This window comes from Wasmannia auropunctata, unplaced genomic scaffold (assembly GCF_000956235.1).
Source record: "Wasmannia auropunctata unplaced genomic scaffold, wasmannia.A_1.0 LD336026.1, whole genome shotgun sequence".
NCBI lineage: Eukaryota > Metazoa > Arthropoda > Insecta > Hymenoptera > Formicidae > Wasmannia > Wasmannia auropunctata.
The window spans coordinates 3,093,836-3,109,689 of NW_012026864.1; positions in this window are offsets into that span (position 1 = coordinate 3,093,836).

Consider the following 15,854-nt stretch of genomic DNA (forward strand, 5'->3'; position numbering starts at 1 on the left):
GTATATTAAGGTGGATCCACATTATCGAGTTAAATCTCGAGTCGTACCTCAATCGCACGATCGAGCATGTGTCCACGTTATCGAATCGAAACTCGTGAAAAAGTTCAACAGCTGTGCAGAAGTCAGGCTCGAAACTCATCTTTTATAGATTCGGCTCGACGTTTAGCTCGATAATGTGAATCCACCTTTACACGTGGTCGGTGAAGAAAGAGCACCGCGAAGATGACCCGCAACAACGCGGTCTTCTGGTTTTCACGTTCTTTTCCCCTCATCGCGGCATCATCTAGGATGTGACTCATCTCTCTCTCTGCTGCTGCCGCTGTTGCTTCCAACGCACCCTCATTCCCTTGCCACTTCTACGTGAACCTCAAATGAGTTTCTTGCCTCCGCACTTACTTGCCGTTTATAGACCTTTTCGGTGTAATCGCCGTGAGCCTCGCGCTATTCGCACGCGCTCGGTGACCCCGCGTGCCGGGGCAACCGCTCGTATCAATCTTCATCTTCCCATCTACCTGGATCATCTAATTAGGTCGATTGAGTATTCACGGTTCAAGTTCATATAATTTTGCATTTTTCATTGTCTCTCTCGCTATCAATCTGGTTCATTCATGACTCACGCTTAAAACTCTTATACATCAGGCATATTTGTGTAATTTTACAAAACGCGAAATTCCTTCTCGTATTACGTAATTTATTGCATGGATGATTAATATAATATTAGATGATTAATTTTATATTTGTGCATTCAATAAGCAATTTTCCTCACCACTCTAATTCTGCCGCGACTGTTTTTGCGAAGATGCACAAGATATATGTATAATATCATAAAATATGGAATAAAACTAATACATAATAATGAATCTAATCTCCGTCTAATCTTTGACCGCGCTGCTTATCTGATCGCGCCTTAATCTCGAGATGTTTCCATCTCGAGGATTAAGGAGTTAAGAGTTAAGAGTCAGGCGAGAGACGCGCCCCGTGCATACTGAAGCGACTGAGAGATTTCAAGGCAGTGCACGTCATGTCGCTGAATCTTTTAAATGTATTTAGACCTCAATACAAACGCGAATACTGTGTATCGCTCTGTTACTTTTCAGGACAGCAGAAATTATCTGTGCTTTCATCATGTTGCCACAATAATAATTACTGCCAGCAGTTGAATGGAGCCGTTATCAGTGCGGCTCGATCGTTCTCCGATCTTCGCGATTTTCCCAGGGTCGCGGGAATCGGCTGACCGTGGTTTTCCGAGACTGTTATCGTCTCGGAAATTTTAAGCGCACATTACGTAGGTTACGGGACGGTCGAGCGGACAGTCGCCGTTTCATCTCGGACGGTTAAAGCAGTTTGAAAAAAAAAAAAAGTGAAATGCTTCCAGCATGCCGGATAGTGGTGGAGTCGCCGGGGAAATTACTCGCATCAGATCGGAGCGCAGTGCGCACGAGAGATCGAGTAACATAACATGCGAATAACTCTGGCGCAAAACTCAAATCAATTCCGTAGTCCGAGAAAATAGGATTGCCACACACAGACGCTGCATATCTAATCTCTAATCCCGTGATCTTTATTATTAACTAAATTTGGACTTGAATTAATAAACGTTAAATAAATTCAGATTTATCGTCCGATAACGTGTAAATATGCGGCGTTAGCTTAATTGCTTGTTATCTAATTAGAAGCCAGTTTGCCGTAAAACATTTTTTTCGCGCCGCATGTGCGGTCAGCGCACACGGCGCGGCGGCGTACCCACGAAACTTATTTAACACGCCGATCGTAATGTAATCCCATTATTTTCGCATTAAGGCAAAAGGAGCGAATTAAGAAGAAATGGAAATGTACCCGTCTCCGCATCGCCGGAGCGATTAAACGATAATTATCACCGCGTAACGGTTCGCGTCGCCGATTCGTCTTCTTCTGCAATATGTTAGACGATGACAAGGATGATGCGTTGATAGCAGTCCTAGAGAGAATGTTGCGCACGTAAGATGATTATAAATACCTCGCGGTGGTATTAAAGGAGGGGGGGGGGGGGGGAGAATTCATCTTATCCTACGCGCGCAGCGGAATTTCGAGCCGTCGCGATTACATCGGTTGTCAACGAGGATAATGGGATAATGGCGTATACATAATTATAATAATTAATTTACCGCCGCGCCGGCTAAGAGGGAGTCGATCATCGTTAGGGGACGATTGCAACCGCCGGAACTCTCGGCGCCGAGTCTCATCCTACTCGCCTTTTTTTTCGCACTTCTTATATCCACGGCGTCTTTCACGGATCGGGCAAATTATCCCCGGTTCCGGTTTGCCGGTTGCTCGTCACCTAATCGTGCGTCGTTGTTTTGAAGGAATGTCATCTCATTGCGTGACTTACGAGGTACACTTTTCTTTATGTGTATCTAAGCAGCTGCTTAAATATATATTCAAATCGCTCGGAGAAGAAGCTCTTGACTGAATTACCCGCGGAGTGACATAAACTGGTCTCGAGCGCAAAAGCTCAAATGGGGCACTAACGACGAAGGAGGTCTCATCTGCGCGACGTCGTCCGTAATGACGAATTCGCGTCCATTAAACGGACAGAATTGGATCGGGCGAGCAACTACTCACTTCTTGCGCGCGGGTTTATACACGCAACAAAACAACTCGGCGCACTTGAAGCCAACGGCAGCGCGCGAAAATTCGTATTCCAGATTAATCCAGAAATGCTTCTTACTCTCGTCGAGAGCGCGAGATTGCGTCGAATCATCCAACAGGTCTTCCTCAATTGATCACTCGCCGATCTGCAGCGCGTCTGTTCTTACGCGATATTGCGAGCAAAACGTGGCGCGCCGCAGCCGTCACTCTGAAGCATCGATACCGCAATCCCTCATTCGCCGATGTTTGCGCTCCGCGTTACAGAAACAATCAATAATCTCATCGCCCGTCGCGTCGCCGCGCGTTCCCACGTCGTCCACCTGTCTTCGTCTTCGAAGAGGATCGCGGTTCGCCCGACCCGTCCCATGTATCGGGTGTACCGCGTGGTATTAATTATCGCCGCCGAGCTCATTGGCAGCGATCGATAATTTCGCGAACGTCCCGCGGGGGGCATTCACGAGCGCATGATGTAATTATTATTCGTTCGCCCGGTCTCGTTCGCCGCCGCCGCCGCCGCCGCCGAGGTAAATGGAACGGAAGGTGTTAGGCGTGGGATGAACTCGACCAGGCCAAGCTCTCTCTCGCGGGTTGCATTACGCGCGCTACACGATGACGACGATTATACGGCCGTTAATCACGTGGCGCCGTGTAGCAGGATCCGCGCAACGATTATTATACTCGATATACGCGACACGATGCGATGCGACGCGACGCGACGCTATACGCGACCGCGATGCGACGTGTGGGCAGCGCGCGGTTCGTCGCCCGCGCGCTCACCGCAGATTGCCGCATCAGCGGCCGTGTATACATTACGCGCGTTACACGCACCGCAAGGTACCGGTGGATACGCGACGATCGCCTCGAACGACACGTCGATACGCGCGCAATTAAGCTGTCATTCGGTTTTTCGACGCGCGGAGGAGTGTCTCAACTCAGTCGTGAATGACACGTTTCGCTTCCACTTTCGGAGTCATCTTTTTTTTATTTTTTTTTTTTTTAATCGGTAGTTATATAACCGGCATTCCAAAGTCGCTCTTGAACGTATAATCCAAAACGAAGCATGTCCTGTTTGCTGCGTTATTATAACATACTTATTTTATATATACGTTCGGATTATAGGACCGTGTAAAAAATAAGTGTTTATTTTAATAGACCGATTAAATGAACATCGACAAGCGTATCTTTCGGGGAACTGTGTAATTTTAATGCAAATATAACGGTGCGCCGGAACACAACGATTTGTATCGGATGATACGACAGGGGAGGCATAATTCACTTTATGCGCGGAATATGCGAGCTGCAGCGAGGCGTAAATCGCCCCGTGGCGCTCCCGATAAACACAATTAAGATGCTTCGGGAGTTTTATGGAATCTCTCCCTCCTAATGGTAGCCTCGATTAATATACGCTAAATTCCAGGAATAATATTCCGTTCGCTTTATCGAATGCAGTTAGAATTCACCGCCTCTGAACTCTCTCTCTCTCTCTCCCTCTCTCTCTCTCGAGCGGTACCAGCGGTGTAACATGTGTGCGCGTAATAATAGAGAAACAAAACCTGGATTCGCGCGCACGCGGATGTTTGCGAACACTTACAGATTGCCCGGTATTTGTTCCGTAGAATGAACCTAACGCGGTTGTAACGCATCAATCATTCCTCTCGCGAGAGACGCGTTGTACTCGCGCGTCGAGCGATATACACGCGGGGCACTCCGCGAAACGCTCGCTGAAGTCGGCGATCTTCCCCTCTGGTCTTAAAAATGCAAAACGGAAATATTTATAGATTTTCAAAAGATATTACGCGCTCCCGCACGGAGAGAGAGCAAACAACATTAATGATTCAGCTTCGCGGTGTTATTGCGTCGAGAGTGAAAAAAACCACCGCCTCCGTTGCCACGAGGGATCGCGAGATACAAGTGTGCACCGCACTGTGAATAACACACGCGCGAAGCCGCAAGTCACGCGCAAATGAAAACTCATGCATCGTCGAAACCGGAGGGGGGGAGGGGATTCATCGCTCGAGCGGATTGAAACCGACACACGATGACTCCGGCGAGTCTTATCCGGGTTTTTTTTTCGATATTGAGGATTATTTCACGCCAATTACCGCGTGATAATCCCTTTATCGCATAAACAAATAGATGTGTGGAGCGCAAAAGAGCATATCTGCTGCAGTTGCGTTAAATTATAATACGTGCGTGGAAGGCGCGCTCCAGGATCTTCCGAGAGAGGTACCGTTCGTTTTCATTCCGCTTCTGCAATATATAAAGCCGTGTCCCTTCTCGCGCGCGCGCGCGTGCGTCGAGTACTCCGCCCTCGCCTTCCGTCATTTCCGCCGAACAATTATCAAATCACGCGTCAAAGTCTCAACGCGCGAGCGCCTACTCACCTTTTCTCATCTTTTACGACCGTCGCGTCCGCAATCGTTTTACCTCTGCGTGGCCGGAGTGCGCGCGAGCGGGCCGCGGGAACGGCGCCGTTTTGCCGCACTCCGCCGCCGCCGCCGCCGCGCCGCCGAGGGAATTACGTCGTTGGGAAGTGAAATGAACCGAGCACGAGATGCCCGCGAGGGGTTCTCCTGGCTCGAGACTTCCCCGCTATACGTCGCATCGCCACACCACTCGTCTTTCAATTCCGTTACCCACCGACAGGCAGGAAACATTTTTATTCCGGCGCGGCCTGCCCGCGCCGCGCTGCGCTTCTGCCTCCGCCGGTCACCGTCGTAGCCCCGGGCGAAGGCGCAAGGAAAACTGCAGCGGGCTGTGGCCTGGCCGTGAGTGAGTCTCTCTCGTGTGGCTGCACCGCACGCGCGTAATTGCGTTGCACCCGTCGCGGTACGAGCCCGTCCGTTTAAAAGCCCGCCCGCCCGCCTGTCCGGCTTAATCGCGTGGCAAACCTACTCGCCTCCGCGGCTTTGCCGAACAGTTTCGTTTACCCTGGACTATCATCTTGGAGTCCAGTAGAACTCCGCAGCGCCGAAGTTTACGTGATGGCGATAAATTAGAAAATATATAATTATATATAATTTAAAGATTGATCTTTTCATATATCTATACCCCCTAAAAAAATATTCTATACTTATAAGTGGGGAATTCTTAGCATTTCTCATATCAAAAAATCTAACATGAAGCATATTTCTTCATAACACATATTTATCTATAAAAAAGTGGACGCATGAACTGTGGCCATGAATTATACGATATGCCTTTATATTTTGGAGTATCTTCTTGAAGTCGAATAACAGAGGAAAATTCCCCAGAATCAAGAAAGTACCGCTAAAAAGTAGAACTTTTTTTGGGATGGATTATATCAGATTTTATATTTGCATATTGATTAGTTATATATGTATATATTAATAGCTCTAATAGCTCTAGAAGAGAAAAAATTAATAAAGTCAACCCGGTTTAATTAAGATAAAAAATTACTGGTTCTGTGTAGATTTTTGTTTTGTTCACGCGCGTAAGTGTGCAGTGGCGAATGTAAGTATTAGATTACGCATTGAAGAAATTTATTTATTGCGAATTAATTGAAGATTAGAATTAGAATAAAACGGATTAAAACTATCTGATAAGTCAAATTCTAATCTTCAATTTGTAATCCTTCGTCTTCAATGCGTAGTCTAATACGAACGTAAGTGTAAAAATAAAAGGTTGGATGTTAACTCGGTGCTAGAGTAAAGTATAGCTTCACACAGCCGATGTGTGAAAAAAACCGTCAATTACATGGCTACTCACGGTTACGCGAAACTGGAGGTCGTGGTTTACTTTCTCAAGCACTAAACGGTTCTAAAATCTTCTTGCGGAATGCGAAATTATTCACCGCCGGTGTAATCTTACCCCATCTTACGGTACTTATCCGTTGGCGGTCTGGAGAGAGAGAAAGAGAGAAAAAGAGAGAGAAGGGTGGCGCGGCGTGGACTTTAGAAAATCGTTCGTGTCGTCACTCATCGGGCACGATGAGCAGGTACGATCTCCGCGAGGCGCGTCCTTAAGCTTGTTAGTCGCACGCACGCACGCACGCACGTATATACGCATGAGTTTTAGCGCCGTTTCTTTAAAGCGGTCGTTAAGCGACGTTTAAGAAGATCGCTCGCCCCGGTCTATGAGAACCCGGGCTGTGCGAGAATCGAAAGTCAGTCGACCGAAACTCTCGAATTTTTGCGCCGGCATGGCGCGGCTTTTGCACGACGCGACAGAGAAGAGACGTGAGGCGTTAACGCGCGCGAACTTAACGCGCGCGCGGCAACCCTCGAGAAAGAGTCAACGGTTAACCCTTTAAAACTGGAGCACTTTGCTGACCGCGGCTTAACTACGGCCCGGCGCAATCTTTCGAGCGAGCCAGCCGTGTCGGAAATAATCTTCACGACGTAAATGCGCGTGTCTGCCCGACGCTCTTTAACGCTCTTTGTTTCTAAAAAGAAGGCAATGAGTTCCTTCTCTTTTTTAATTTTATTATATACAACACTCGTGCGGTAAATCGAAATTTTCTCTCTTACAATTCTATAATCCGTAACACACGTGATACGTATTTTTCGATCGCCGATATAACTCTCGAATAAGATAATAGTGAGAGAGACTCTAGTGAGAAAAACGTTACAACGCCTTGATGAAGAGCTGCGTTTAATTAATTTCGGCATTCACACTTAGTCAACTCCTTTACGCTCTGGTAAGCGGTAATTAATTGACGGATGACTGCACTGGCGGTCGCGGCTGCTGCAGCAGCCGTTGAACTCTATCGATGCTGTGAGAACCGCAGCCGGGGCAGGGAAACATTGTTAGAATGACGCACACAAATTTTCAGTTGCCGCCGCCCGAGCGGGAGTAAGAAGCGCGCGGCACATTTTACCCGACAGTTTTAATCGACAGTAAGACTCCCGGGCGTCCGGGAAAGGACGGCGGAAAAACGGTCTCTCGCCGAGCGCCCAGCCGTATCTGAATGCGACTTCTTCGGCATCATCGTATATACGTCATCGATCGCGCGCCTCGCCTTTATGAGCGATCCGCCGCGAAACGCAAGAACGTCGCGCGCGTTTACGCTGCTCTGTCATCGACCGCGAAGCGGTCTTCAATCCGCACGGCGAAAGAGTGTGTACCCATGTGGATGATATATATATATATATATTTATATGTGTGTGTATATACTCGCGCGTGAAGCGCGTTTAATTGCGTGCCCGACAACGGCAAATCAATGTCAATCGAAACATTATGTATTGGCGGAGGGAGAGGAGAGGGAAGAAAAAAAAAGTCATTACAGGACCCATTGAGTGGGTCGTTTATATAAACCGAGCCGGAGGCAATCGATCCGCGCGCACCACGCTCGCGTGTGCTTGCGTGTTTAGGTTTGTTCGCGCCTCTTGACATCCTAATCATCGCGTATGCAAACGCGCGCGCCTATCCGCGCATGCAAATCATTCGAACAGGAGAGAGAAACGTCGTATTTACTTTAGCCGCGTGTAACGTAAGCGCGCGGCGTCGACTCATTCGATTAGTTGTACTACGCGCTGTCATGTTACGCGGAGCAAGATATATATACGAACCCCGGACGCTCCACTTGGCGCCGAGATGTGTATAAGAGTACCGATAAATGCTTCCGAGTATAGCCATTCGGAAAAAGTGGTCGCCTTCTTCAGTATACACCTCCTGCGATCGATTCGAAAGGTAAACATTTGTTGCGGTCTGTGTTGAGAAATAAAGCAGCGCGCTCCATTTAACATATAACACAAATTCCTGCGGTATTCTTATTGTACATTTCAGTTCCTTTCCGCGAAAAGCTCGTATACACAATGTAACAAGATGCCGTAACACGGTATACGGAGCAACGTGGATATCGAAACACGGAAGTATATATACGTTCGTGAATAAATACGTGTATCGTGAGTAGGCAGATTCAAGTGTTTAAAAAAATATACATACAAATTACTGCTGAAAAGAGCTATATACTATCAACCTGCTATATGCGAGCAAGCTTCTATAACAGATAACGCTGATGTTGAACATGGAAATTAATCTGGAACTTAAAGCGTCAGAAAGAGATAATGAAAGTCTTAAATTGATGAGTCAGATAATTAATATAAGGCACGTTTTAATAAAAATAAAAAAAAAAGTTAAATTGATGAACTTCTCTTCCGATAACTTCCCGGTCATTCGCATTCTCGTTACTGATATTTCCCACGGGCACGGAGAGCGGAGAATAATAATAAAAGGGCCATCGCGCGGCTAATTATCTTCTACACTCCGGCGAACGTTATATCCCGGGATTTCTTCCGCGGGATGCGCGCGCGCGGGATCTGATTTCCCGGGTACGGGACGGGATCTCATTTGTGCGCTGCTGCCCCCATCGAGGTGAAATGTTTATTCGCTCGCCAGGGCTCTCTCTCTCTCTCTCTCTCGGTTACGCGCGGCATAAAGCCGCGCGCATCGTCGACAATTAGCGGCTGCTCGCTCAGCCGGTGCAGCCAGTGAACCCGAAGCTGTGTGAGAAACCCGCCGCGTGGCGAAGCCAGCCCCGACCTAGACTCAAATTTCCCGGTCGTCGCGGTCGAGACGGCGCGCAGATACCGCGACGACATCGGGCTGACGACATTACGATCGACGAGATTGCGGTTAACCCCTTCTGAAAACTCGCGCGCGCTGTTAACTATATCCGCGCGCTCTCGCCTATTACTAGAAAGAAAGAAAAAATATCATCCTCCCGATCTAACGGTTCGTGCGCGATATTTAGCTTGAAGTTATGAAAATGTAAACGGCCGCGCGCAACCGGGGGATAGCCATCGATTCTCGATCCACCAGCCACGCTGATCCAAGCCTTAATTTCTATAACGTGTTCCCAGATGCCCAGGAGGATGGTACGCGCGATTAAACTATAGTGGGACGGTGACTCGTCGCGAGTGTAGCGGTTACTAATTACATTTGACGTAAATTGCAGGATTTATATGTATTTTCAATCTTACAAGTACGACGTTGTTACTGGATATTCCTCGCCCAGGATACATCGCTATCCTACGACGAGAGAGTATCCCGTACTATTATAATGCAAATCCCCCCTCTTCAGAGTGTCATGCATGTTGCAGGATGCGTATACTTTTACATTTCCTAAGGAGGATAGCCGCGAGTTCCCGTGTTCTTGCTGGGAGAATCGCGGTTTTGACTATCGCGGCATATATATCGAGAGAAACAGCGTGTTTTCTTACTTTATTTGCGAGAGATCTGGGATAGTAATATTGCAAGAGGCAGGATGTACATGTGGTACATAAATTTTCTACTTCTGTCTCTCCGGGAAGGAGAGAAAATAGACGATCGGTTAGATCCCTAAAGTTTACGTGAGCGCACGATAACGAAAAATGCAAAATGAGAAAATGAAATTGAATCGCGCGCTGATGAAGCATGCAATCCCGCTGCACTAGCGTGCGCGCGCGCGCGGGATTTTAATTACATAGAGCCCGGAGAGTGATAAACTGTGGAAGAGTGGTCGCGAGTGATAAACTGTGTGAAGGGTGGTCGCGATTAATCCATCCTTGGGATTACATTAGATATACGTAACGGGCGTATTTGAAAACGACGGCATTCTTGAGCCTGCCATTAATATATACATATTTTATATATAAATATATATATATATATATATATATATATGTAATCGCGATCGCAGCAGCATGCGGATATCGCGTGCGTTAAGCATGCTTGTTATGATATAAGCGTCAACGCGGTACAAAGCCTGGTAGCCGATTTCAAGTAGCGGCATTACCTGTTTGACCAGATCTCGCGGCGAAGAAGACACCTGTGCCACTCGCTACTAAATATTTTTTTTCGTCCGCGATTCTCCTCCCGGGCCGGAAGACCTTGGCACGATTGGCGCGTCGTATAATTAAATGAATCCTCGTGACGCCCGGAGACGTTAGCCTGTCATTAACTTATCAGTCACACGTGCGTTATTTATCGGCCCAGGTTCGTCCATCGAGTCAAAACTCGTCGCAATGATCGTTTATCAATGGGGTGGGTCGAGTAACCGTAGCGGTATTCCAGACGAGGCGTAGACGTACTTTATTGGCATGCAGCGCTTCTCTCTAACGAGGTTTAACGGAATACCGGATTATCCGACATTTTCCGAAGGACGGCGATAAAAATTAACGGTAATCGATTTAAAAAATGCATATTATTCTAATGAGTTTATATTTAATACCATGGTTATCGTTGTCGGTACACAGAAAAAACGACTTTGCTACGTCTAAACATTTTGCTGGATACAAATATGAAAATAATTTTTGTTGTATCATCAAAATAATTTTGTTGGAAAGACAAGTTGATTGCTAAAATATAAAAATTTTGATGATCCAACAAGAATTATTTTCATATTTGCATATATTATCAGAGATCTGTATCACAAAATCATTCTTTCCCTGTAATCTTAAACAGTAAAATTTTGTTGCTTTAAAGTTTAAACGTTTACCATTTTCTAGTACCGAGTCTGCAATGTTGATAAATAATGTATTATAATAAACAGCACTTTACCTATCTTATTTCATGAATATCTTTTAAAATGTCATCATCACCTCTTAAAATCTGCATCACTACATGTAAATTTGTTTAATTCATAACGTCACTCATGCGAGAATTACGTTTGATAATCTCCACGTCATATAACATAATTGGCATTACATAATTTTATTTTTTAATTTTATAATTATATATTTATATTTTTCACTATTATGTTATTTCCAAATTCACTTTGGTTTAAATACCTTTTCGTACTCCCTTTATCAATTGCTTAAATATAATCGTTTTGTCTAACCGAAAGTTTCTATATATAACCTTTTCTCTCTCTCTCTCTCTCTCTCTCTCTCTCTCTCTCTCTCTCTCTCTACCTTTCTCTCTTACACTTCATTTTCTCATAACGATGTAATTATCGTATGCGACACTGTTCTTTAAGCATCCCTATCCGTCCCTTTACTCGTCGCGGCCCAATCGCCCTCGTGCTCATTAAGCAGCTCCTTGCACCCATGAATCGCGACGACCGCGTGTGCACACCCACGTGTTACGTTACGTGCTACGTTCACGCATACGCGCACGCACGTCAGATCATTCGCCTCGCGATTGTACGGCGAATTTGCATCTAACTGCAATTAAGAATCGTCTCGGAAACGAGGCAAGGAAATGGCGGGAGGAGGGGAAGGGGGGACGAGAGGCCACACTCGGAGAAACGGAAGAGCGACGAGAGAAGTGAGGAGCCACGAGGAGGAAGGATCTTTATATTCGGTACACGCGCGAGGCAATTCTATATATCTCGTTTTTACAGCTTTGCACAACGACGTCGTACACGCGACGAGCGCGGGACATCCGGATGATGGTAAATCTGCTTTAATCGCCCCCGGTCGCGCCTGGAATATTGTGTAGTACATGAGTCATTCGCGTTTCGAAAAGGAGCAGCCGAATATAAATTCTAAAGATCTTATCGCAACTCATGTACATATGCATGTACAATACGTACGTGCATACACACCAGATGAGATTGTCGTATGAATTTTTAGCGCCGTATCTCTCTTGAATATCATATATATTGTCGAAATCTGCCGCACGCGCAACGCGTATTACGCGCGTATAAGGAAAAAAAAGAGTTGCAGAAGAGGATTTAAAGATATTTACACACAATAAGAAAAAAAAAGAAGGTCGAAGAAGAGAGTCAGAGATACTTTATCAATAATTCACGCGTTAATAAGATTCTTTCGTGGCAATTAGCCGCGTATCATTGCGAGCTAAAAACCGTCAATTTTCATCTAAATTACAGTGATCTTAAATTATAGTGCACTGATTAAATGATTAATCGTAACGCGTAATGGACGCCACTTATAAATAGCTTGAGTTATAGGCACCGCGTGTATAGTCTGTGTATAGTTGGAACCTATAAATCACAGCTAATAAATATACATCGCGCATAATTTACCGTTCATAAGTCTTGCAGGCGCGCGTAATTTCTGCACGCGTTCCATGAACAGAAGTCCCGTGTACCTGAGCGAGAGAGAGACTCTTTTTTTTCCATCTTTAGGCGAGATGTCGCAGCGCGCTTACGCAAATGAGCGCGATCGTTCAATGAGAACGGTGCCGTTCGTGGGACGGAAAGAGAGAGAGAGAGAGAAAGAAAAACGAAAACGGGATAAAGCGGGAGAAGCGCGGCGAGTGCGAAGCCGAGGGAGCACGGAAGGGACGGGAGGGAAGGGAAATGATCCACGAGATGAGCCGAGAGTTACCGTTGCGCTTAAGTGAAGCCAATACGAGGAGTACTGCAGGGGAACCGGCGCTTTCGCAATAACAATCGTTATTCCCCGGCCGCGGAAATCTTAGAAGAGGGAAACGGAATATAAGTCGCGGCTGTGTGGATGTTCGGGTCCAGTAAGCCCGAACGTAATCGTCCTGTCGGCGGTAAATTCAACCTCCGCTCGTAAATAACGCGAAAATAACGCAAACGGAGAAAAATGAGAATGAGAAGAAGGGAGGAAGGGGGTATGAATGGTCAGGATGTTTCCCGCGCGGTCAATTAAAACATGCGCACGGACGCGCCCCGAGAGGGGACGGCGCGAGAAATGAAGCTGCATCCTCTGCATGCGCTTAGGCAGGCCGATCGGAATGATCTCTATGTTTGGAAGTAACAGTAACCAAACGCTTCTCCATATCTATTGGAAATAGCATCACATTTTTAAGCGCCAATTTCATTCCCGATCGAGAAAGAAAATCTCGCTATTGATAATCTTTAGCGATAACAGAGAGAAGAAATCCCCCCTTCCCCGGGCCGTTCGAGCGCCTTTGCGCCGAGCGAATCTCTCGAGAATCTCGCGTCCGTCCGTCGCCGTGCGTTCGCAACAAAGCCGCGCGATTTCAGTATGTACAGAACGATGCCTATCGGGCGTTCGTTAGAGCGCGAGAAATATGCGCGCCATTCTCTGTGAAACTTTTCGCTGCGTCGTCGTCGCGTCGCGTCGCGTCGCGTCGCATCGCATCGCGTCGCGCGCCGGTTATTGACTTCGCCGTTTAACAGTAACCGCTCTTATCCGCGAAATCTGCGGACCGCGCGCGCGAACGGTGACGAACGGCGGCGGTCACGGGAGGACGTATCGCAGCCGGAAGTCATCGGCGCGGACGTAACTGAAGTTTTATCGGCCGTTTCTTCCCAAGGACGACGGAGGCGCAAGAAATATATCGACGGTAGAGTGGCGTCTCCACCGTATACCGTTGTCGATAGCCGTCGCGCGACGTCAACGTATAACAAACGCGTTACCCGTCGTATATTTTCAACGCACTGAACGCGTCCGTTTTGTGCCGCGTCACTTTATTTCCCCGCTGTTTCGTAACGCCGCTTTTGTGTAACGCTGGCATGCTCGCGAACGCTTCCCCCGCGAACTTTCCTTGCGGCACGCAGGCTCTTCCTCTATACGCATTCAGACGTCAAAAAGTAACGCTATCTAATTGATTCCGTTTCATTTATTAAGAATACGTATACCGATATCTCTTTCCCTCTCTCTCTCTCTCTCTCTCTCTCTCTCTCTCGATTCTGACTCGAAGCGACGTCGCGAATCGCTCTGCACACCGCCGTGCCTCCGTCGTTCTCTCTCGGAATCCCGCGAGACTGTTCACCGTTTCTTTTTCGTTCTATACCGTCCGTTGTTTATCGGGAATGTTCACGGGTTCCACGAACGGAATTAGACCGACGAACGACGACGTATACCGCAAAGTCTCTCGCCACACCGATCGGTCCCCTCCCCCCCCACCCCCCGCGGCACGTTAAATCTGGCCTGGATTATACCCCGCGAAGAATTTCGCCGCTAATGACGACGACGCCGCGCCGCGCCGGCCGGTGTGGAATTCCGGAGCCGGGGATCGCGCTATAAATCGGCCGGTCCCTGACTTTCGAAGACGAGCGCGGAAGGGAATGTGTTTGGTCACGCGTGGTTGCGGGCGGCTTGAAACGGTAGCAGTTGAGAATAAACGATCTCTCTCTTTCTCTCCCCCCTCCTCCTCCTCCTCCTCCTTCCGTCCCTCCCCCTTATCGAATCGTCGATTTGCATACTCGAATCCGTTAACTCTCTTTCGACTCGGCTCTTCTGCCGTTTTTTTTTTCTCCTTCGTCTCTCCTCGTTCCTTCATCTTCGTTACGCGACAACTAACTCCGATTACATACCATATCGAGAGAGTGACTCGGGGGGGGGGGGGTAGGCGAGGGGAGGGGAGGAGAGGGGATGACGGTGGATAATCCGCTAACGCATATACAAATCCGATAACGACCGTCGCAATGTCGTTATCCGCGGTTACCACGCGGTCGTATCGTAATAACTGCTGGTAGTAAAAGCTAACGCAACGATCCGCATCAATTACCGCGGCAAGAAGGTGTTAATGCCGAGATGAAGGGAAACATTTATACTATACCGCGCGATGCTGTTAACCTTGCTAGAAAAAAACCACCTCTGAAGCCGCTGTGCGCAATCGATTCTCTCTTGCGGTTTTTATTATCTGCCTCGCAAACACCTCGCTTCATAATTACGTTATTTAAGACATTGTAATTCCCCATCTATATCTACCTGTCGATCTACCCACTTCTATCTATACCTATATCTATTTCTATCCCTCTAATCTTCCTTTCTTGATTATGTATCTTTGTAATTGAAAAACGTATTTTACGTCGAAAACATTGAATTGTTCAATAATTATCGTGTTACTTTTACGACACTTTTATACCGCCGGTAAATCCGTGCTAATTTCTGTTCCCTTTGTGTTTGCATCGCTTATTTTGTGGTTTGGTGGATAATGCGGTGGATTATTCGACGGAAAATAAACGTCGAACGCGAACGCGACGACGACGGACGTGAACCTAGCAAAGCGCGAATACAATCGATTCGTCAAGCATGATCGGGCTTGTCCGTTACCCCGTAAAAATATTGCATCGCGCGCGCGCGCGCTCGGCGAAGAGTGTATTATAGTACTGTTTGCGTTTAAGAGAAATGAGAGCGTTTGCGTTAGAACAGTGCGGCACGTCATTACGCAGCGCAGCGAAGCATGCGTCGCCGATGGTTTCCGAGAAACCTTCGCTTTGATAGATCGTCTCTTTGGGAACTTGAGTCGTGTTCGACTCAGGAAGCAATAGATCGCTTCGTATGACTCGTACGGGGAGATTATTGCGTCATTACCGATGATTTGCTTTCGCCAGCGACGTTATTAGTTGCAGCTGGCCCCGGCCAGGGGAGGAGGCA